Here is a 24,660-nt window from a genome sequence, read left to right as displayed (position 1 = left end):
CATCTGTCCAGCATGGTTTCCACACTTGTGGACAACAGTTATCTTCTGGGTTGACCATGATCAATCAAAGTATCATGGAACTCAGAAGGTACATGGAACAGATGAATTTAGAGTCAAACCAGACGCCGAGACATATTTTTTTCCAATCCGTTGTCCGGCAAATGGAAGGTTTAAGTACTCACCAACAGATGCGTGTGATGCAAGCCTGTCACAATGCTCTAGTGGAAGTATTGTCAGAAGCATCCCAACATCCCCCTGTCCATCCTCCCTCTGACCATCCTCCCTCTGTCCATCTTCCCTCTGTCCATCCTTCCCCTGTCTATCCTTCCACCGTCCATCCTTCCCCGTCCATCCTTCCACCACCATCCATCCTACAACCATCCCTCCTCCTACCACTCCCTCTCCTTGCTCTAGTTCCCCATTCCATTCTTTCCAATACCTTCCTTCCCCATTGCATTATACCCCAATGCCCTCACCATACCCACCCCCACATACACCTTCAATGTACCCACAAACCTCGTCTATCCATCCACTCCCGTCCTAACCTCATGTTTTCAACCCCCCTTACACTTTAGATCCTCACCAACTACCTTCCCAGTCCTGCCCCCCTCGATGTGGTCAACCCTGTTAACCAATCCGATAGTATCTCCACCCAACAGTATCAGCATCTGTAATGGTGATTTTAAAAAAAAAATACCAAAAAAAAGGTGTAAAATATATACCAAAAAAAGTTTTAAAAAATGTAACAAAAAAAAGGTATATAAATACCAAAAAAAAGGTTTAAAATAAATAACTTAGAAAAATTACACAAATAAACAAAGTTTTTTTTTATCAAAGAACTTTATTGTTTACTTTCTTTTTTGTTCTTTATTTCTTGGTAAAGGTTCAAAGTACACCGGTGATGTAAAAGGTAAACAAAACACAACACTTGGTAACACAACACTTGGTAACATTTCACAGTGTAAAAGGTAAAAAAAACAATACTAGGTAACACAACGCTTGGTAACCCAACACTTGGTAACATTTCACAGTGTAAAAGGTAAAAAAAAACAACACTTGGTAACACAACGCTTGGTAACCCAACACTTGGTAACATTTCACAGTACACCAGTGGTGTAAAAGGTAAAAAAAACACAACACTTATTACCCACAATTGGTATGGTATATTAAAAAAAAAATTATACCATGTCATCTTGCCAGTCAAGTTGTCCCTGTGGTGTCAGAAAATAATCTGCAAAGGTTTCCCTCATTCTTGCCACTGACCCAGTACTCCGAAAAGTTGGCTGCTGATAATCCCACAAGGTGGTTTCAGAAATATTTTCTTCTATGGAAACAGGTTCCTTTGAAAGTACAAAGTTGTGCAGGATGACACACGCCTTCACCATCTCATCCACAGTCTCTGTTTTCATTTTTATGGCCGTTAACAGGACTCTCCATTTTGCAGTTAAAATGCCAAAAGCGCACTCCACCACTCTTTGCGCTCTGGTCAATCGATAGTTATATATTTTTTTGCGGTGTGTCAATCCACGACTACCATATGGCTTGAGTAGGTGTTCAGAAAGCTGAAAAGCGTCGTCACCAACACACACAAATGGCATTGGTGGGCCTGTTGTTCCAGGGAGTGGTCTTGGAGGTGGGAAGTTAAAATTGTCTCCATACAAACGACGGCCCATGGCGGACATCTTGAAGACCTGAGAGGCATTTGAACGACCATATGCACCAATGTCCAAGGCAATGAATTTGCAGTTTGCGTCCGAAATGGCCATAAGGACAATAGAAAAGTATTTCTTATAGTTGTAAAACTGTGAACCAGATACAATGGGTTTCACAATCCGAATATGCTTGCCATCCACGGCCCCAATGCAATTTGGAAACTGGCAGATTTGTTGAAACTTGTCGGCAATCTCCAGCCACCTCTCCTGTGTTGGCTCTGGGATGTATTCCTCCTGTAGAGAATCCCACAATGCCCGGCAGGTCTGTTGGATAATTCCAGATATAGTTGAAATCCCAATCCGGAACTGGTAATGGAGGGATGTGAATGATTCTCCAGTTGCCAGGAATCTGGTAAAAAAAAGAGAAAAAAGTAAAATTAATACAAACTACTAGCCAAATCATAACAATAAAAGCATGCAGAATCTGAAACATTTTAAAAAGTAGATAAATTACCGAAGGGTCACCATCAAACGCTCCGCCGATGATATAGAAAACCGCATGTAGGTGTCCCTTCTCCGGATTTGTTCTCCAACACGCACAACCAATATCTCGAACAATTCCTGCCTCATGCGCACATAGTTGAAGAACTTTTCAGGATTATCCTTCAATTCCAGGTATAGTGTGGAAAACACGCCACGAGTAAACCTCTGCGCATTAATTGGATGAATCCACTGCCGTTGTGTCCTCAGACGCAGGATTCACAGTCTTCTTTTCTCCCTCTGGAGAGCAATAATTGCCAACCGATTGCAGTGAAGATCAAATTCCACACAGAAGCTGTCAATACTCGCAATAACTCCTTCCATACTCGCACTAACTCCTTCCCTCGCTGCCACTAGCTCTAAAACCTTTCAAAGAAATTGTATTACTACACCCTAGAAATAGTTTTCCCTAGTTTCCAGTATCCAATCACATTTGGGAGCATTCTCCAAGAGCCAATCATACAGTATTTGGGAGCATCCCATTTTGGAGGTGTGGAAAAACGGATCTGCATGAAAACGGATCCAATGGATGTGAAAAACGGATGCCAACGGATGGAACGGATCCGTTTTTTGACGGATCCATACAAAAATTCGTATAGTGGATCCGTCAAAAAACGGATCCGTACCATCAGCTGGCATCCGTTTTTACACATTTTTAGCGGATCCGCCATTTTCAAATTTTGGCGGATTTTGACTGATTGCAAAAAACTGAAGTGTGAAACAGGCCTAAGAGTAAAGGTATCTCATCCCATAAGTATCATATGCCAACCTTATGGTCTGTGGGGGACTACAGATGGAACACTTGAGAACAACCCCTAGTTCACACATTCAGAATTTCATATGGATTTGAATTTCTACAAGCAGTGACTAATAATCATGTCCATTATTCTTACCATGAAAAAGTTGCAAACCCCATGCCAGAAATCCGAGTGTCAGCGTCAGGTTTCGGCCGAGGATCCTCTTGTTAAAATATAGATTTGCTATGGGCAATCCTAAATGTGTGCATGTATCATAAAGGAGTTGCATTGGCGGACATGTTTGCTGTCACACAGCTTTTCCTAAAACAGATATCTGGGTTGTAAACGGTATTGCAGCTTCAATTGGATAGAGGGTGAACTGCAATACCAGGCATGACCTATGGTCAAGCATGGCACTGTTTTTTTTTTTAAAGTAGACAATACTTTTAACCCTAAATAATTAAAATATTTTGCAAATTTAAATAGATGTATTTATTACATAGATATGCAGTTTTGCATATTTATGACCTTGCTTGGTCTCAGTCTTGTTGGTTAATTTAAGTCCTGCTTTATTATGTCACTACACCCTTCCTACATGGAGGACGGAAGGTTCTTGGTAGAAGACCTGGGGTTCATTGAGGTTGCTCTGTCTTGGTGAATAAATATATTGTATAGTCCTGGGTAGTGATGAGTGAACGTGCTTGTGAGCATGCTCGGGTGCTAACCGAGTGTCTTCTGTGTGCTCGAAAAATATGATCGAGTCCCCGCTACTGCCTGTCTCGTGGCTGTTTGACAGCCGCAACACCTTCAGGCTTTCCTTGTTTTTTAGGCATCCTCTGTATGAGTTGCGGCTGTTGAACAGCCACAGGACAGGCAGGAACGGGGACTCAAACATATTTTTCGAGCACACCGAAAACACTTGGTTAGCACCCAAGCATGGTGGCATAACACCTTATCCCCAGCACACTCGTTCATCACTAGTCCTGGATATGAAACTCATTTTAGCTTTGCGGCAGAGACTTTTGCTTTCAAGAAATGCAGCTGGGGTTTACACCTCATGGGAACAAGTACAGGACAAAATAAAGACTTAATATAAGAGAGTAATAATATTAAAGGGGTTGTCCAAAAATAGCCTAAAACTATCACATGAGAATCACCGCACTTTAACACTACTTGACTTATTCAGTTGTCTTCTTTTACGTCCACTCTCAAACTCTGTTGTAGGGGAAGGACTTCATGACATGTACGTGCCTCAATTACGTGATCACAATAGCTCTAGGTCAGTATTGCTACTTATGGAAGGTTGCTTAAGCCTAAGAGAAACACTTTTAACTCTTGTTTGATAATGAATGCCATTTAATTGGTTAAACATTATATTTGCGTATTTTGTTCAAATGCACCTATAATAAAAACTAAAGAAAAATCCAAACAGCTCCAGCTCTAATGCAGATTTATGTATCTTCACGGTAACAGACTACAACCCGTGTGTAGTCGGCTCTTGGCAGTCATGCCGTCTTATATTTCTTGTTAGTTGCGGCTTACATACACATTCACAAAGGGGGTAATCATTCACATCCTACAGTAATACTGTCTTATTAAGAGTTTATCTATGACTTGTTGGAAAGACGTAGACGTATGGCACTAATGGAAGGATTGGTCTCTTTCCGTGGAGACACATAAACTGCCATCGAGCCTGAATACACTTAGGCCCCGATTCATCAAAGTGATCCTTGCAGAATTCAGGAGTAAAATCCTTTGAAAAGTTGCATAAAATGTAGGCGATTTTCAGCGTTTTCACACTATATGCTGCCAGATGCTCCAAAAGTGAGCAGAGTATGAGTGGGACGAAGCATGGCGAAGCCAGTCTATCAAGTTCTTAAAAAGATAGTGGTGTAACTTACACCAGAAGTGTACTCCAATCACTGACTGTGTCACATTCCCGGCGGAGGCACACCCCGGTTAATGAATTAGGAATGTCTTACTTCATCATGGCCATCATTAAGATGAATTGGGCTCAAAATGTTAGATTTTTAATCCTTTTATTTTAGATGCATTGGAACAATAAAATACTAGAAACTATACATTGTTAAAAATTTTTTTGAAATAATAGCTAACGAAAAATTCAACAAAAATATCTGAGAAAAAAGATCTTTAAGTTTTTTCTACTTACTTTTGGTCCATTTTAAGCTCTGGCACCTTCTTCACTCATACGTTCTATAAAGTTATCTGCTTTAAAGAAGGTCTATCACTAGGACGAAAGTGGACAGTTTTGGCTCCTGTTTTTTTCTCGCTGCTCCCGTTAGGATACCGTTTTTATCTTTATTTGCCATACGACCCCAGAAATATGACCTAGTTCCAGGGACCAGAAAGATATTACTGGGTGTCCTTCTGGATTTACGTCAGAGAGCATCATTCCTTCCTGTGGAGAAATGGGTTAATAAGATGCAGAATTTGCTTTTTCCTAAAGAATCTGTGTTCAGTCAGGTAAGCAATGAGAATTTTGGGTATAATGACATCTTGTATTCCCAGTGTACGGTGGAGCCAGCACCACTCGAAAGGACTTCTAAAAGCAGTTCAGTCCACATGGGACAAACGGCAGGTAACCCTGGAAAGGAAATAATCCTGTCTCTAGCAGTAAAGAGATCTCTGGTCTGGGGGACCGTCTGCAAAAACCTTGAAGTGGGTATCTGCTGGGTCTTCTCTCTCTGTGTGACGATCACCAGCCACCCAAGATGGGGGGCTCACCTGGGGGAAAGTTCCTACAGAGAACTGTTTTGTGTTCAAAAAGTCAAACGGTGCTGCCTCCCTTCCAAGCCCCGACGTGTGCCCAAACAGTGGTTTACCCCAACATATGGGGTATCAGCGTACTCAGGAAAAATTGCACAACAACTTTGGGAGTCTAATTTCTCCTGTTACCCTTGGGGAAAATAAAAAATTCATGGTTAAAAAATATTTTTTGTGGAAAAATTTTTTTTTTGGTTTTCACGTCTCTGCGTTATAAACTTCTGTGAAGCACTTGGGAGTTCAAAGTGCTCACCAAGCATCTAGATAAGTTCCTTGGGGGGTCTAGTTTCCAAAATGGGGTCACTTGTGGGAGGTTTCCACTGTTTAGGCACATCAGGGGCTCTGCAAACGTAACGACGACCGCAGACCATTCCATCAAAGTCTGCATTTCAAAACGTCACTACTTCCATTCTGAGCCCTTACGTGTGCCCAAACAATGGTTCCCCCCCTTATATGGGGTACCAGCATACTCAGGACAAACTGGACAACAACTTTTGTGGTCCAATTTATCCTGCTACCCTTGTGAAAGTAAAAAATTGCTGGCTAAAAAGCATTTTTATGAGGAAAAAAAATTATTTTTTATTTTCACGGCTCTGCGTTATAAACTTCTGCGAAGCACTTGGGGGTGCTCACCACGCATCTAGATAAGTTCCTTGGGGGGTCTAGTTTCCAAAATGGGGTCACTTGTGGGGGGGTTCCACAGTTTAGGTACATCAGGGGCTCTGCAAATGTAACATGATGCCCGCAGACCATTCCATCGAAGTCAGCAATTCATAATGTCACCACTTCCCTTCCGAGCCCCGATGTGTACCCAAACAGTGGTCCCCACCCACATATGGGGTACCAGCGTACTCAGGACAAACTGGACAACAACTTTTGGGGTCCAATTTATCCTGCTACCCTTGTGAAAAAAATTGCTGGCTAAAAATCATTTTTTTGAGGAAAAAAAAAAATTTTTTTATTTTCACGGCTCTGCGTTATAAACTTCTGTGAAGCGCTTGGGGGTTCAAGGTGCTCACCACACAGCTACATATGTTCCTTGGGGTGTCTAGTTACCAAAATGGGGTCATTTGTGGGGGGTTCCACAGTTTAGGTACATCAGGGGCTCTGCAAATGTAACATGATACACGCAGACCATTCCATCAAAGTCAGCATTTCATAATGTCACTACTTCCCTTCCAAGCCCCGACGTGTACCCAAACAGTGGTCCCCACCCACATATGGGGTACCAGCATACTTAGGACAAACTGGACAACAACCTTTGGGGTCCATTTTATCCTGCTACCCTTGTGAAAAAAAATTGCTGGCTAAAAATCATTTTTTTTGAGGAAAAAAAAATTTTTTTTATTTTCACGGCTCTGCGTTATAAATTTCTGTGAAGCGCTTGGGGGTTCAAGGTGCTCACCACACATCTAGATAAGTTTCTTGAGGGGTCTAGTTTCTAAAATGGGGTCATTTGTGGGGGGGTTCCACAGTTTAGGTACATCAGGGGCTCTGCAAATGTAACATGATGCCCGCAGACCATTCCATCAAAGTCAGCATTTCATAATGTCACTACTGCCCTTCCGAGCCCCGATGTGTACCCAAACAGTGGTCACCACCCACATATGGGGTACCAGCGTACTCAGGAAAAACTGGACAACAACTTTTGGGGTCCAATTTATCCTGCTACCCTTGTGAAAAAAATTGCTGGCTAAAAATCATTTTTTTGAGGAAAAAAAAATTTTTTTTTATTTTCACGGCTCTGCGTTATAAACTTCTGTGAAGCGCTTGGGGGTTCAAGGTGCTCACCACACAGCTACATATGTTCCTTGGGGTGTCTAGTTACCAAAATGGGGTCATTTGTGGGGGGTTCCACAGTTTAGGTACATCAGGGGCTCTGCAAATGTAACATGATACACGCAGACCATTCCATCAAAGTCAGCATTTCATAATGTCACTACTTCCCTTCCAAGCCCCGACGTGTACCCAAACAGTGGTCCCCACCCACATATGGGGTACCAGCATACTTAGGACAAACTGGACAACAACCTTTGGGGTCCATTTTATCCTGCTACCCTTGTGAAAAAAAATTGCTGGCTAAAAATCATTTTTTTTGAGGAAAAAAAAAAATTTTTATTTTCACGGCTCTGCGTTATAAATTTCTGTGAAGCGCTTGGGGGTTCAAGGTGCTCACCACACATCTAGATAAGTTTCTTGAGGGGTCTAGTTTCTAAAATGGGGTCATTTGTGGGGGGGTTCCACAGTTTAGGTACATCAGGGGCTCTGCAAATGTAACATGATGCCCGCAGACCATTCCATCAAAGTCAGCATTTCATAATGTCACTACTGCCCTTCCGAGCCCCGATGTGTACCCAAACAGTGGTCACCACCCACATATGGGGTACCAGCGTACTCAGGAAAAACTGGACAACAACTTTTGGGGTCCAATTTATCCTGCTACCCTTGTGAAAAAAATAAATTGCTGGCTAAAAATCATTTTTTTGAGGAAAAAAAATTTTTTTTTTATTTTCACGGCTCTGCGTTATAAATTTCTGTGAAGCGCTTGGGGGTTAAAGGTGCTCACCAAACAGCTACATATGTTCCTTGGGTTGTCTAGTTACCAAAATGGGGTCATTTGTGGGGGGTTCCACAGTTTAGGTACATCAGGGGCTCTGCAAATGTAACATGATACACGCAGACCATTCCATCAAAGTCAGCATTTCATAATGTCACTACTTCCCTTCCAAGCCCCGACGTGTACCCAAACAGTGGTCCCCACCCACATATGGGGTACCAGCATACTTAGGACAAACTGGACAACAACCTTTGGGGTCCATTTTATCCTGCTACCCTTGTGAAAAAAAATTGCTGGCTAAAAATCATTTTTTTTGAGGAAAAAAAAAAATTTTTTATTTTCACGGCTCTGCGTTATAAATTTCTGTGAAGCGCTTGGGGGTTCAAGGTGCTCACCACACATCTAGATAAGTTTCTTGAGGGGTCTAGTTTCTAAAATGGGGTCATTTGTGGGGGGGTTCCACAGTTTAGGTACATCAGGGGCTCTGCAAATGTAACATGATGCCCGCAGACCATTCCATCAAAGTCAGCATTTCATAATGTCACTACTGCCCTTCCGAGCCCCGATGTGTACCCAAACAGTGGTCACCACCCACATATGGGGTACCAGCGTACTCAGGAAAAACTGGACAACAACTTTTGGGGTCCAATTTATCCTGCTACCCTTGTGAAAATAAAAAATTGCGCACTAAAAAATAATTTTTTGAGGAAAATTTTTTTTTTTATTTTCATGGCTCTGCGTTATAAACTTTTGTGAAGCATTTGGGGGTTCAAAGTGCTCACTATGCATCTAGATAATTTCCTTAGGTGGTCTAGTTTCCCAAATGGGGTCATTTGTGGGGGAGCTTCAATGTTTAGGCACACAGGGGCTCTCCAAACACGACATGGTATCCGCTAACGATTAGAAGTAATTTGCTTTTCAAAAAGTCAAATGGCGCTCCTTCCCTTCTGAGCCCTGCCGTGCGCCCAAACAGTGGTTCCCCCTCACATATGGGGTACCAGCGTACTCAGGACAAATTGGACAACAACTTTTGTGGTCCAATTTCTCCTGTTAGTCTTGTGAAAATTAAAAATAGCGTGCTAAAAAATCATTTTTGAGGAAAAAATTTTTTTTTTTATTTTCACTGCTCTGTGTTATAAACTTTTGTGAAGCACTTGGGGGTTCAAAGTGCTCACTAAACATCTAGATAAGTTCCAAAAGGGGTCTAGTTTCCAAAATGGGGTCACTTGTGGGGGAGCTCCAATGTTTAGTTGCACAGGGGCTCTCCAAATGCGACATGGTGTCCGATAACTATTGGAGCTAATTTTCCATTCAAAAAGTCAAATGGTGCTCCTTCCCTTCCGGACCCTGCCGTGCGCCCAAACAGTGGTTTATGACCACATATGAGGTATCGGTGTACTCAGGAGAAATTGATCAACAAATTTTAGGATCCATTTTATCCTGTTGCCCATGTGAAAATGAAAAAACAGGCTAAAAAAAATTTTTTGTGAAAAAAAGTACTTTTTTTTGTACAGATCAATTTGTGAAGCACCTGGGGGTTCAAAGTGATCATTATGCATCTAGATAAGTTCCTTGGGGGGTCTAGTTTCCAAAATGGGGTCACATGTGGGGGAGCTCCAATGTTTAGGCACACAGGGGCTTTCCAAACGTGACATGGCAACAGCTAAATATTCCAGCATATTTTCCATTCAAAAAGTCAAATGGCGCTCCTTCCCTTCTGAGCCCTGCCGTGCGCTCAAACAGTGGTTTATGACCACATATGAGGTATTGGTGTACTCAGGAGAAATTGTCCAACAAATTTTAGGATCCATTTTATCCTGTTGCTGATGTGAAAATGAAAAAATTGATGCTAAAAGAACATTTTTTGGGGAAAATTTAAAATGTCCATTTTTTTCTTTCCACGTTGCTTTAGTTCCTGTGAAACATCTGAAGGGTTAATAATCTTCTTGAATGTAGTTTTGAGTAGCTTGAGGGATGCAGTTTTTAGAATGGTGTCACTTTTGGGTATTTTCTGCCATATAGACCCCTCAAAGTGACTTCAAATGTGAGGTGGTCCCTAAAAAAATGGTTTTGTAAATTCTGTTGTAAAAATGAGAAATCACTGGTCAACTTTTAACCCTTATAACTTCCTAGCAAAAAAATAGTTTGATTCCAAAATTGTGCTGATGTAAAGTAGACATGTGGGAAATGTTATTTAGTAACTATTTTGTGTCATATAACTCTCTGGTTTAACAGAATAAATATTGAAAATTTGAAACTTGCAAAATTTTCGCCAAATTTCTGATTTTTTCACAAATAAACGCAAAATTATCGACCTAAATTTACCACTAACATGAAGCCCAATATGTCACGAAAAAGCAGTCTCAGAATCGCTAGGATCAGTTGAAGCGTTCCTGAGTTATTACCTCATAAAGGGACACTGGTCAGAATTGCAAAAAATGGCCTGGTCATTAAGGTCAAAATAGGCTTGGTCATGAAGGCGTTAACTTCATTCAAGGTAGTTAATGTAAAAGTTCCAATAGTAGTCAGGGCAACAGTTTTAAAAAGTGCCCCAATAATAATGATGAGTGATTATGTGCCCTTCGAGCGTGCGCTGTGATTACGAACCAAGCAATAGGGTGTAACCATGCATCAGACTGACCTCGCAATGGGGTGTAACCACGCACCAGATTGGCCTATGTGCAGGTTGCGATGGTGTGATATGTTATGTGGATATCATTTTTTGTATATTCCTATTTTTCTATTTCAGTTATTTTCATAGTGTTTTTCTTATTACATTGTAAGTCTACAGCCTCACTGTATGTCTCTTGATGACCCCCTGTAGTGCATTAATCCCTAAGGCCCTTTGTTCTCCTCTGGGAGGCCATGAAACCGCCCCAGCTTGTTTGACTACCCCTGGACAAGGAAGAGGGTGGGGAGAACGGCAGCTGTACAGGTCAGTTCCGGTGTGGACAGGATCGTGTACAGACAGCACTGCAGAGAGAGAGGGACCCATTTTATCCTCTGGTGCTAGAGTTTTGGAATCTTGTCTCCCTGCACATTTTATCCTGATACTGGACTGAATTCTTATTCTGGACGATCTTATCCTTTGTGTGGTGGACTGAATATGGACCTTTTCGTATTTTTGCCTGAATAAAGGTCTCGGAATTGTTCACTCTTCGCTTGCTCTGTTGATTGTGTGATACCAGAGAAGGACCCCGTGACAACTGGTGGCAGTGGTGGGATCAACAGAGCGTAACCCAATGGAGAACCACCCACAGAGTGAGTACAGAAATTGGACTGTATGCAGTTTACAGGAGAGAGCCAGAGACCTGGGCCTGAACTAGCAGGGACTGACTAAAGAGGCCTTAATCGATCTACTGGTGGGCGCAAGCCCGGCCACCTCCTCCCAGATGTCTGAAGGACGAGCACTGGAGACAGGGATCCCCTTCCAGAAAAGCCAGTGGTTGGTGTGGTACGAAGAAGAGATGGCGGTTCTGGGCCCCGGCGTCTCTCAGGATTACAAGGAGGAGACTGCCCGCCGGGCACAGCGGAGACAGGAAGCAATGGAGCTTGAAAAAGGGAGTAACGCAATGTGGAGTGTAACCCCAACAATCCGGGAGCCTGTACGGATCACCCGGACAGAGTTTAAGCCATTTGATGAGGCTTCTGGAGATGTGGAGGGGTTCTTCAAAGACTTTGAGCAGCAGTGTGCTGTGATAGAGGTGCCCCACTCAAGCTGGATGCGTTTGTTAGTGGGGCTCCTGAACGGAAGCATGGCGGAGGCTTCCCGAACCATTGATGCATTGCGGAATCGGGATTATAACATTGTAAAGCGGACTATCCTGGATTACCATGCTATCACCCCAGACTCATATAGGGCCAAGTTCCGAGACCACCACGGTGGGATCGTTTAGGATGTATGCACATAAGATGTCCGAGGCATGTCGGAGATGGCTGGAAGCAGAAAACGCCTTTACTGTGGAAGATGTTATACAGGCTTGCCTTATAGAACAATTTCTTGTCAATTGCCCTGCAGAGGTACGGGAATGGGTCCGGGATCGCACACCGTGTACCATGGATAGAGCTGCAGCCCTGGCCGATGAAGCCCTTACTATCCGGCCGCAAAGGAGGAGGCTTCTGGACAATGAACCACGGCCTGCTTCCGCGCCCCGTCCCCCTCCAATTATATCTGCCCTTCCACCTAGTCGCAAGCCGATGACAATCACACCTCACAATCCTAGGCCCCAACAGTTCCGACCACGACCTGGGGGTATCACAGAGAGGAGGTGTTATGGGTGTGGGCAACCTGGACATTTGCAGTCTGGCTGTCCCTCCAGGATTCGGAGGGAGCCCCACGCAGCCCGACCTCATCCAGTGCATCTTGTACACTCCACCACACCTGAGGAAGAGCTACCACCACCCCCACCAGAGTGGACCACCGACCACGGCACCATAGATACCCCTCCTGGAGTGTACAGACTCCGGCCTCTGTCCTTTAGCTACTCAGAGCAACGGCAACGCCACCTGCAGGATGTCTTTATTGATGGATACAAAGTTTCAGGATTTAGAGACACGGGGGCATTCTTGACTATCGCTGACCCCCGTGTGGTTCGACCCGAGGCAATTTACCAGGGTCCAGGAATTCCCATTGTCCTGGCGGGGGTGCCCGCAAATATATACAGCGAAGTTCTGTGCGTTTGGATTATGGTTGTGGAGAAAAACTGTGTTGGATTGGAGTTATGGGAGGACTTCCTGCAGATATCCTCCTTGGGAACGACATTGGGGAGTTACAGTGCCAATTTGTGGGAGCAGTCACCCGACTACAGGCCCTTCAAGCACTACGCCATCCGGACCCCACCAGGGAGCAACCACCACGAACGGCATCAGAGTCGGTAATCAATACTTTCGCTGCTACTACATTGGGAGAGTCTTGGGACAGAGAGGAGTTTAGGAGAGAAATAGAGGGTGACACTACCTTAGCAGCCCTTAGGCAAAAGGCAGAAACTGGGCACATGGGAGATAATGTGGATGGCTTCACTCGAGAAAACGGACTGTATTAACAAAGGGCAGTGACCAGGGCAACTCTGATGCAATGACCAGGCAACTCATTGTCCCTCAGAAGTACAGGGCACAGCTACTTCAACTTGCTCATGACATCCCCTTGGCTGGGCAGGAAGGGAGAAAAAGGACTGAAAAGAGACTCACCCAAAGTTTTTACTGGCCGGGCGTCTCGCAGTCGGTAGCCCATTATTGCCGCACCTGCGATGTGTGCCAGCGAATGCGGCATCCAGGAGCTCGACATAAGGTACCCCTGCAATCCCTGCCCATAATTGAGGAACCATTTCAACTTGTAGCCTTCGACATCATAGGTCCTCTGGCCCACCCCAGCAGGTCGGGAAAAAAATATATCCTGACCGTGGTGGACTATGCCACTAGGTATCCTGAAGCTGTGGCCCTGTCCAGTATTACAGCAGTAAAGGTAGCCGAGGTCCTTGTTACCATCTTTACCCGGGTAGGGTTTCCTAGTGAAATATTGTCAGATCAAGGCACTCAGTTCATGTCAGATCTGGTCCAGTCCCTATGGCATACCTGTGGTGTTCGAGCCATTCGCCCCACCCCATACCACCCGCAGACCAACGGACTATGTGGACGCTTTAATGGAACGGTGGCTCAGTGGTTAGCGCTGCAGCCTTGCAGCGCTGGGGTCCTGGGTTCGAATCCCACCAAGGACAACATCTGCAAGGAGTTTGTATGTTCTCCCCGTGTTTGCGTGGGTTTCCTCCGGGCACTCCGGTTTCCTCCCACATTCCAAAGACATACTGATAGGGAATACAGATTGTGAGCCCCATCGGGGACAGTGACGATGATGTGTGCAAACTGTAAAGCGCTGCGGAATTTGTTAGCACTATATAAAAATAAAGATTATTATTATTATAACCCTAAAAAATATGCTGAGGGCTTTTGTTGACATTGAAAAAGACTGGGAAAAGTACCTGCCACATCTCCTCTTCGCCTATCGGGAGGTTCCCCAAGAGTCCACAGGGTTCTCTCCCTTCGAACTACTGTTTAGCCGGAAGTCCGTGGGCCTCTCACTCTTCTGAAAGAACATTTGGAGGGAGACATCTCAGATACCGGAATGCCCATCGCTCCCTAAGTTCTAGAGCTCAGAGACCGTCTCGCCCAGCTAGCTACCTTCGCTAAAGAACATCAGCGAATGGCCCAGTCTAGACAAAAAACCTTGCATGACCGTAATGCCAGGAACCGGGAATTTATGGAAGGACAGCAAGTGCTCATGATTACTGCTTCCCCTGCCAACAAGTTTCAAGCAGTGTGGGAAGGCCCTTATCAGGTTGTCAAGAAAATTAATGACACTATGTTATTGCCCTGGACTCTAGCGGTCGACGACAGAAAACCGTCCACATTAACATGCTGAAAGACTACCACGACCGATCTCTGCCTGTTCTAGCTGTCTGCCCCCCCCTAGTGATACCGCTGAAGACGAGTATCTCCCAGATCTCCTCCAGGTTGCCCAAGCGGGAGGATCACTGGAACAAGTGCCCCTGGGCTCCCAATTATCGGATATACAAAAGGACGATATTGTCGCCGTACTAAGGCCGAGGGCTGCTGCTTTCTCCTCAAAGCCGGGGAAGACTACTCTCACCAGCCACCATGTGGCAACGCCCCATCCAGCAGGCTGCCTACCAGGTTCCAGAGGCTGTTCAAGGCATGATAAAGAATGAACTGGAGGAGATGAAACAACTGGGAGTTATTCAGCCATCTCACAGTTCTTGGGCCTCTCCTGTCGTCCTGGTCCCCAAGAAGGATGGTACAACACGATTCTGCGTTGATTACAGATGACTAAATGATGCCACCAAGAGTGATGCTTATCCCATGCCCAGGATTGATGATCTATTGGATCGTCTGGCCAGTGCCCAATTTGTGACCACGTTAGACTTGAGCAAGGGGTACTGGCAGATACCCCTAATGGAGGACGCTCGGGAGCGCTCAGCCTTCATTACTCCATTTGGGCTTTATGAGTTCCTGGGAATGCCCTTTGGGATGAAAACTGCCCCCGCTACTTTCCAGAGACTGGTGGATCGACTGTTACAACAATGTCAGGACTATGCCTGTGCATACTTAGATGACATCGCCATTTTTAGCACAACCTGGGAGGAACATCTTAAACACTTGGGCATAGTGCTGGACTGTATCCTTACTGCAGGACTGACCATTCGCCCCGATAAGTGCCAAATAGGGATGGCTGAGGTGCAGTACCTCGGGCATAGAGTAGGGTGTGGGACACTAAGGCCTGAGCCTGCCAAGGTGGAAGCCATTAGCAACTGGTGTAGACCCCAGACTAAAAAGCAGGTACTTTCATTTTTAGGAACTGCTGGTTACTATCGCAAATTTGTTTCTAACTTCAGCACCTTGGCCAAGCCCCTAACCGACCTGACCCGCAAGAACATGCCTAGGAATGTGACGTGGACGACGGCATGCGAGGATGCCTTTTCAGCATTAAAGACTGCCCTCGTCACTGCTCCTGTCTTGGCTGCCCCAGATTATAAACGCAGGTTCCTCATGCAGACAGATGCATCCACCTTTGGGATTGGGGCAGTACTTAGCCAAGTGAACGCCGCCAGAGAAGAACATCCTGTTGCTTTTGCCAGTCACTAACTACTGGATCGGGAAGTTGCCTATGCCACTATTGAAAAGGAGTGCCTTGCCATCGTATGGGCGCTAAAAAAATTGCAGCCATACTTGTATGGCAGAGACTTTACGATTGTTACAGACCACAACCCCCTCACATGGCTGAATCGCGTATCAGGGGACAATGGAAGATTGCTGCGGTGGAGCTTGTCCTTACAACCCTACAGCTTCTCCATCCAATACAAGCGTGGAAGCCAACACCAGAACGCCGATGGACTGTCTCGACAAGAAGAACCATAGGCTCCCCAGGCCGACCTACCCCTGCCACGTACAAGAAACTATAAATGATTGAGCAATGTGGACTAAAGTGAGCAGGCCAGAGGTCTGTGTAGACCTCATGGCGTGCTCACTTATTATGGGGGGCAGAGGTTGTGATCGTGTGATATGTTATGTGGATATCATTTTTTGTATATTCCTATTTTTCTATTTCAGTTATTTTCATAGTGTTTTTCTTATTACATTGTAAGTCTACCACCTCACTGTATCTGTCTCTTGATGACCCCCTGTAGTGCATTAATCCCTAAGGCCCTTTGTTCTCCTCTGGGAGGCCATGAAACCGCCCCAGCTTGTTTGACTACCCCTGGACAAGGAAGGGGTGTTAGGACGGCGGAATGCACCAAATATAAAATAACAGGAGGTGCGTTCGCCGCCCGGAGTCCACCGTGCGGTAGGTGACAAGACCGCTGCTGAACAATGGCAGATGCACCGAATTAATGAGGTACTGCGCTCGGGTTAACGTCACCCGAACGCTAAGGACGGCTCTGTTCTGGCACAGAGTCGCAAGAGACAATGTGATGCCGAGACGCGGCTCTGTTAATATCACAGAGGCCTGCGTGTGGCGTCGCAACAGCGACCAAGAGTAGCTGCGGTTAGTGCAGCGCAGCGGCAGGTAAAGCCGCAGACGTCGGAGCTGAGACACGGGCGCCGACGGACGCTAGTGTAGGAGAGGATCACATAGCGTGTAGCTTGCCACAGGCTGAGACTGACTATCCAACTCTCTGTCACCATTCGTAATATCCGAGGGAAGGGGATTCATAATGCGTCAGTCACCAGTCCACACATCCATCACCATACACATGGTGGGCAGGCCAACTATAAAGTCCATGCCCACCATTTCCCATGGTCTATCCGCTACTGGCAGGGGAAACAAGAGCCCTGCCGGCCTCTGTCTAGAGGGCCTGGTCCGGGCACATGAGACGCATGCTTTCACATATGCCTTGACGTCTCGAGCCATATGTGGCCACCAATATGACCTTGCCAGGAGTTCGGTGGTCCGTTTATTACCAAAATGGCCACCTAGCCTGGAGGCATGTGCCCAGGCAAGAACCTCCGGCCATAGCCGAGGGGGCACCAAGGTCTTGCCTGGCGGTACCGACTCGAGAGTGATAGGAGCCACGGTCGTAAAACTCTCCGGAGGGAGAATTAACCGGGGCTCAGCTTCTCCTTCTTCCGCTGAGACCACCGAGCACGAGAGGGTATCGGCTCAGATGTTCTTCTCCCCAGAGAGGTAGTGCAGGGTGAAGCGGAAGCGAGAGAAGAATAGCGACCACCTGGCCTGATGGGAATTCAGGCGTTGGGCCGTCTGAAGATAGACCAGGTTTTTGTGGTCCGTGAACACCTGAAAGGGGAACCGGGCTCCCTCCAGGAGATGTCTCCACTCGGAGAAGGCCAACTTCATGGCCAGCAGCTCCCTGTCGCCGATGGAGTAATTTTTCTCCGCCGGTGAAAAGCTCTTAGAATAGAAGAAGCAGGGATGCTTCCGACCTTGAGCATCCTTTTGCACCGACGGAAGAAGCGTCTACCTCAAGGATAAACGGCTTATCCACATCGGGACAGTGTAAAATGGGAGCGCCTGCAAAGTGGCAATTTATGGAGGAAAAAGCCTTAGAAACCTGTTCGGTCCACGCCTTAGGATTAGCTCCTTTTTTCGTGAGAGCAACCAAAGGAGCTACCAGAGTGGAGAAGTGGGGTATAAACTGACGGTAATAATTAACGAACCCCAAAAAGTGCTGCACCGCTTTAAGAGAATGGCGTTCCTGCCAGTCCATAACCGCTTGCAGTTTGGCTGGATCCATAGCCAACCCCTGGGCCGAGATGACGTAGCCCAGAAATGGCAAGGACTCCTGCTCAAACTGACACTTCTCCAGCTTGGCGAACAGGGAATTCGCCCGCAGGCGGTCGAATACCCTGCAGACATCCTTCCGGTGGGTGGGCAAATCTGGCGAAAAGATGAGGATGTCATCCAGATAGACCACCACCGAGGTAGAAAGCATGTCACGGAAGACGTCGTTGACGAAGTCCTGGAAGACAGCGGGCGCATTACAAAGGCCAAAGGGCATGACCAGATATTCATAATGGCCATCCCGAGTATTAAAAGCTGTCTTCCATTCGTCTCCCTCGCGAATACGGATCAGGTTGTATGCCCCTCTTAGGTCTAGCTTTGTGAAGAGCCGCGCCCCACGCAACCTGTCGAACAACTCGGAGATCAACGGGAGAGGGTACTTATTCTTTACCGTGATGGCATTGAGACCCCGGTAGTCGATGCAGGGGTGTAACTCTCCGCTCCGCTCTTCTTCTGAACGAAGAAGAAGCCTGCCCCAGCCGGTGACACCGACTTCCTGATAAAGCCCCGCGCCAGGTTCTCCTGGATATATTGGGACATTGCCTCTGTCTCCGAGAGAGACAATGGGTAGACACAACCTCGAGGAGGTTCTGTGCCCGGCAGGAGGTCAATCGGGCAATCATAGGGACGGTGTGGCGGGAGTGTCTCCGCAGACTTCTTAGAGAAGACGTCCGCATACTGATGGTAAGGTTCAGGAAGCGTGGAGAGATCTGTAGGCAGCTCTGTAGATGCTACCTGAAGACTGTCCCTTAGACACCTTCCCTCGCAGTCCTTGCTCCAGCCCAGTATTCTCCCCAACGCCCAATCAATGTGAGGGGAGTGACAACGAAGCCAGGGAACCCCGAGGAGTACCTGATCGATGCCATGAGGCATAATAAGCAAGGACAGGGTCTCCCGATGTGAGGGGGACATGGCGAGACCGAGTGGGACCGTCTGATGGGTCACTTGAGACGGCAATGGTGCCCCATCCACCACCCTGATGGTCAGAGGTTGTAGGAGTAAAACCAGGGGAATAGAGTGACTCTGGGCAAAACTCGAGGACATAAAGTTCCCCTCGGCCCCGGAGTCCAGAGTAACCTCTGCCTCCCACGTGGAGGAACGATTAATCAGAGTACCCCGGAATAGCGGCTTAGGCAAAAAGGGCTCCATCTGGGACTGGCCACCACCTACAACCATGGAACGGGGTCATCCCTTTGGCCGCTGAGGACATGTGCCAGCCGAGTGGCCATAGTGTCGGCAGTGATAACAGCGCACAGAGCCCCGCACCTGACGTGGCTTAGTACCGGTGCGAGATACCTCCATGGGCTTGATGGAGTGAGGCTCCTGTGCGGAATGGCTCAGCGGTTCGGTAAAGGTGGGAGCCAGGTTAATCTTACGTCTGGATTGAGTCCTCGCCAGCCCGTGCTCTGTGAACCGGAGATCAATACGGGTGGAGATCAATTCCTCCAGAGTTGTGGGAATATCTTGGGTGGCTAGAGCATCCTTGACGTGCTCAGCTAGGCTTCTCCAGAACACTGGGACTAACACTTTGTCCGGCCACTCCAGTTCGGAAGCCAATGTCTGAAACCGGACAGCATAATGGCTAACCGAGAGTGACCCTTGTGTTAACGCTAACAGTTGGAGAGCCGTATCGTGCGTGACCCGTGGTTCCAAGATGACCTGCTTCAGAGCCGCGAGGAACTGAGCAGGCCCCTGAACCACGGGATCATCACGTTCCCACAACGGTGTGGCCCACTGCAATGCCCGGCCAGCTAACAAGGAGACAATAAAGCCCACCTTAGCCCGCTCTGTAGGAAACCGTGCAGCCAGCAACTCCAGGTGAATGGAGCACTGACTGACGAATTCCCTACAGGTGGCGCTTTCACCCGAAAACTTATCGGGGAGCGGGAGGGAAGAGATTGTTGGCGAGGGCAAAAGTGTGGGCACACGTGACACGGCCTCAGCGACCGTCTGGGCGGCAGCTAGCGCAGCATTCGCAGCTGAGTTGGTGCTCTCGATAGCCGCCAACCTGCTCTCCAGCTGCCGAATGTAGCGCTGCAGCTGCTGCACGTCTGCCATTGTCAGCCAGACCCTGGCACTAGTGTAATGTTAGGATGGCGGAACGCACCAAATATAAAATAACAGGAGGTGCGTTCGCCGCCCGGAGTCCACCGTGCGGTAGGTGACAAGACCGCTGCTGAACAATGGCAGATGCACCTAATCAATGAGGTACTGCGCTCGGGTTAACGTCACCCGAACGCTAAGGACGGCTCTGTTCTGGCACAGAGTCGCAAGAGACAATGTGATGCTGAGACGCAGCTCTGTTAATGTCACAGAGGCCAGCGTGTGGCGTCGCAACAGCGATCAAGAGTAGCTGCGGTTAGTGCAGCGCAGCAGCAGGTAAAGCCGCAGACGTCGGCGCTGAGACACAAGCGCCGACAGACGCTAGTGTAGGTGAGGATCACGTGGCATGTAGCTTGCCACAGGCTGAGACTGACTATCCAACTCTCTGTCACCATTCGTAATATCCGAGGGAAGGGGTTTCATAATGCGTCAGTCACCAGTCCACACATCCATCGCCTTTAGTGTTGAGCATTCCGATACTGCAAGTATCGGGTATCGGCCGATATTCGCTGTATCGGAATTCCGATACTTAGTTCCGATACTTTTTTCACATCGAATACCGGAATCGGAAGTTCCCATAATGCTAAGAGCCCGCTCGATTTGATTCAGCCAATGGGGATCCTCAGAAGTGTGGGCACATCCTGTTAGGCATGTAGGCATGTTAACTACTGGCATGGCTGTGATTGGCTGCTGAAATGATGTCATGATGCACTATAAAAACTGCAGCAGCCGCCATTTCGGGTTCACTCTGCTGTGAATTCAGGGAGTATGCAGTGATGCGCAACTGCTTTGTCCCTCTGAATCTGAAGAGGCGGGTGGGCCAGTGCCTATTGTCAGCACACCTCAGTGCTCATCTGATGATGATGAGACTCAGTTGCCAATTTCTGGTGCGTACGGTGCTGGCGAGACAACCCAGGACCAGCCGGTGCTTGAAGAGGGGAGTGGAGATGATGAGGTCCTTGACCCATAATGGCGTCAGCCACAGGAAGGTAGTGGGAGCAGCTCTGAGGAAGAGATTCCCCGAACGGCCAAAAGAGGAGGGAGAGGGCGGGGGCAGACTTGGTTGCCTGTAGCCTCCACTTTGGCACCCGTGAGGAGCAATCCTCTTCCAAAACACAAAACGGGCGCTCCCAGGACTTGCAGTGCGTGGTCTTTTTTTGACACAGTTGCAGATGACATTTGCTTTGTCAAATGCAAGCTGTGTCATCAGAAAGTGAAACGAGGGAAAAATGTGAGCAATCTCAATACCACAAATATGTGGAAACATGTGCGTACCAAGCACGAGGTGGAGTTACACAGACACACTGAAGATGTAGGCCAACCTTCAGCAGCACCTACCACCTCTTCAGCTCGTGTTGGAGCCTCTTCCTCCAGCTCACACACAGCTGGTTCGGCTTCCTCACTGGAACGCCATGGAAGAACCACTGCCACTGTTGTCCAGAGACCCAGTGAAATTCCACCCACTGAACCACGTTTTCAGTCATCAGCACACTCCCAGGCCACTCACCAGCAATCGGTAGCACAGGCATGGGAGAAAAAGCGGCCATACTCGGCAAACCATCCCCGAGCACTGGCTCTGAATGCCGGCATTGCCAAACTACTGGCCCTTGAGATGCTGTCATTCAGGCTGGTGGAGAATGACACCTTCCGGAACTTGATGTCATTGGCAGTTCCACAATACAATGTGCCCAGCCGCTTTTATTTCAGAAGGCAAGCCATCCCTGTCCTGCAAAAGCATGTGGAGGTAAAAATTAAAAATGCGCTACTAAACGCTGTCAGTAGCAAGGTCCACCTGACCACCGATGCGTGGACCAGTAGCCATGGACAGGGACGATACCTTTCCCTCACTGCCCATTGGGTCAATGTTGTGGAGCCGGGTACAGATCTGGAGAGTGGCTCTGTACGTATTCTGCCAACTCCAAGGATTGCAGGAATGCAGTCTGTACATATTGAGTCCTCCTCCTACTCTAGTTCCTCGGAATCAGCACTGCATGAGCCTGTTAGGCCAGATATGAGCACAGGTGTGGCCAAACGTCAACAGGCCGTCCTTAAATTAATTTCTTTGGGGAATCGGAGCCACACAGCACAGGAGCTCTGAAATGCCATCAAGCAGGAGAGCGATGTGTGGTTTGTGCCAGCGTTCTCCAGCCAGGTTTGGTAGTGAGTGACAATGGCCGAAATCTAGTGGCAGCTCTGGGCCTAGGCAACCTCACTCACATACCATGTCTGGCACACGTGCTCAATTTGGTCGTGCAGAGCTTTCTGAGGGACTATCCGGATCTTGATGCACTGCTGCACAAGGTTCGCCTAGAGTGTGTTCACTTGCAGCATTCCAGCATGGCAACATCGCGCATTGCATCTCTGCAACGCCGATTCCGCCTGCCAGAACATCGCATCATATGTGACCTCCCCACCAGGTGGAATTCAACGTTACATATGTTGGAGCGGTTGTGTGAGCAGCAGGCAGCAGTAATGGAGTACCAGCTGCATCAGGCGCAAACAAGTTGCACTGTGCGCCGGACACACTTCACCACCACTGAGTGGGCCACTATGAGGGACATCTGCCAAGTTTTGCGTGCCTTCGATGACTCCACGCGGATGGCCAGTGCAGATGATGCACTAGTCAGCATGACTGTCCCCCTTATCTGTCTGCTTCAAAAAACCTTACAAGCACTAAGTGAGGAGGTTTTTGAAGAGGTCGAGGATGAGGAGTCAGAAATGCCATCTGCTTCTGGCAAGTCTGCGCAACGTGCTTCCACACAAAGGCCCAGGCAGGGGACACTTAGTGAGGAGGATGACGAGGAGTCAATGGAGGAGGAGGAACACATCTCTCCAGTGGAGGGAGGTACACAAGGCTCTAGTAGTCAGTGTGTACAGCTAGGGTGGGGTGATGCTGAGCAGGCTGAGATGCTGAGTCAAGCTGGGGACAGCGTTTCCGGTTCAGTTGGCAGTCTGCAGCACATGGTTGATTTCATGCTGCAGTGCTTGTTAAATGACCCCCACATCGCCAACATTCTCCACACGCCTGATTATTGGGTGTACACCCTCCTAGATCCTCGCTACCGGGACAACTTACAAAGCCTCATACCACAGTTGAAGCGGGAGCGAAAAATGCGAGAGTACCAAGAAACACTTGTGCTGGCCATCATGTTCTCCATTCCCTACCAGCAAGGTAGTGCTTTTCAAAGCAGCCATGTGGGTAGAGGCAGTGGAGGAAGCTCTGCACAAAGAGGTAGCAGAGGCAGTGCCGCAGGACAAGGCAAGGCCAGTATGGCCCAAATGTGGAAAAGTTTTGTGGGACCGCCACAAACGGCTACACCATCACAGACGGCTCCAGTCAGCAGGAGGCAACGTTTCCGTCAGATGGTGACAGACTACTTGTCTTGCCCTGTTAGTACACTCCCAGACGGCTCTTCCCCATTCAAGAATTGGATCTCTAAGCTGGATACATGGCCCGAGCTTAGCCAGTATGCTTTGGAGGTGCTGGCTTGCCCTGCTGCCAGTGTATTATCGGAACGTGTCTTTAGTGCTGCAGGTGGTGTGGTAACAGACCGTTGCACGCGACTATCCGCCGATAATGTTGACCGGCTTACTTTTCTGAAAATGAACAAGGCCTGGATCTCACCTGAATTTGCCAGTCGTCTTCCAGAATAAATAATTGGCTGGCAACAGGATCCAGGTCTCCTGTTGTGTTCATGTTTCTATGACCTGAACTTTATTTCCTAGGCTACAGCAACGCCCGTTGTTGCTCAGAAGTGCTGTCCACACAGACAAAACACTCGCTCATGTGTAAGTGGGGATCGGTAACGTCAGCTGATCCCCTGCTGTGTGTATGGCAAAGTGTCCTGCTCCCTCCACAGTCAAACAACCTCAGATTTACACTTGGCTCCAAGTAGGCCTCGGCCTACTACCTGATTTTCCCTGGGCTCCGACACCGCCAGTTGGTGCTCAGAAGTGCTGTCCACACAGACAAAACACTCGCTCATGTGTAAGTGGGGTTCGGTAACGTCAGCTGATCCCCTGCTGTGTGTACGGCAAACTCTCCTGCTGCCTACAACTTCTGACTACCTCTGATTTAATATGTTCTCTGATTTGCCCTCTGTCTCCACTCTGTTTTGAGTATTTCCTCCGGCCTACAACACCGCCTGTTTCTGCTCTCAAGTGCCGTCTGCACAATCCACACTTGGTCCTGTGTTACCTGGGTCCTGTGCTGCTGTTACAGAACCCCAGTAACACAGGAACAAGTGTGGGTTGTGCAGACGGCATTTCAGAGCAGCAACTGGCGTGGTTGGAAGCCAGACGAAATACTCGAAACAGAGTGAAGACAGGCCTAATTGGAGTACGTTGACAGTTAGTAGTAGTCTAGAAACTGCCACCAAGTAGGCCTCGGCCTACTACCTGATTTTCCCTGGGCTCCGACACCGCCAGTTGGTGCTCAGAAGTGCTGTCCGCACAGACAAAACACTCGCTCATGTG

Source organism: Dendrobates tinctorius, unplaced genomic scaffold (genome assembly GCF_039654945.1).
Source record: "Dendrobates tinctorius isolate UK_male_01 unplaced genomic scaffold, ASM3965494v1 ptg000020l, whole genome shotgun sequence".
In the NCBI taxonomy this organism is placed as follows: domain Eukaryota; kingdom Metazoa; phylum Chordata; class Amphibia; order Anura; family Dendrobatidae; genus Dendrobates; species Dendrobates tinctorius.
This window is presented reverse-complemented; position numbering follows the sequence as displayed.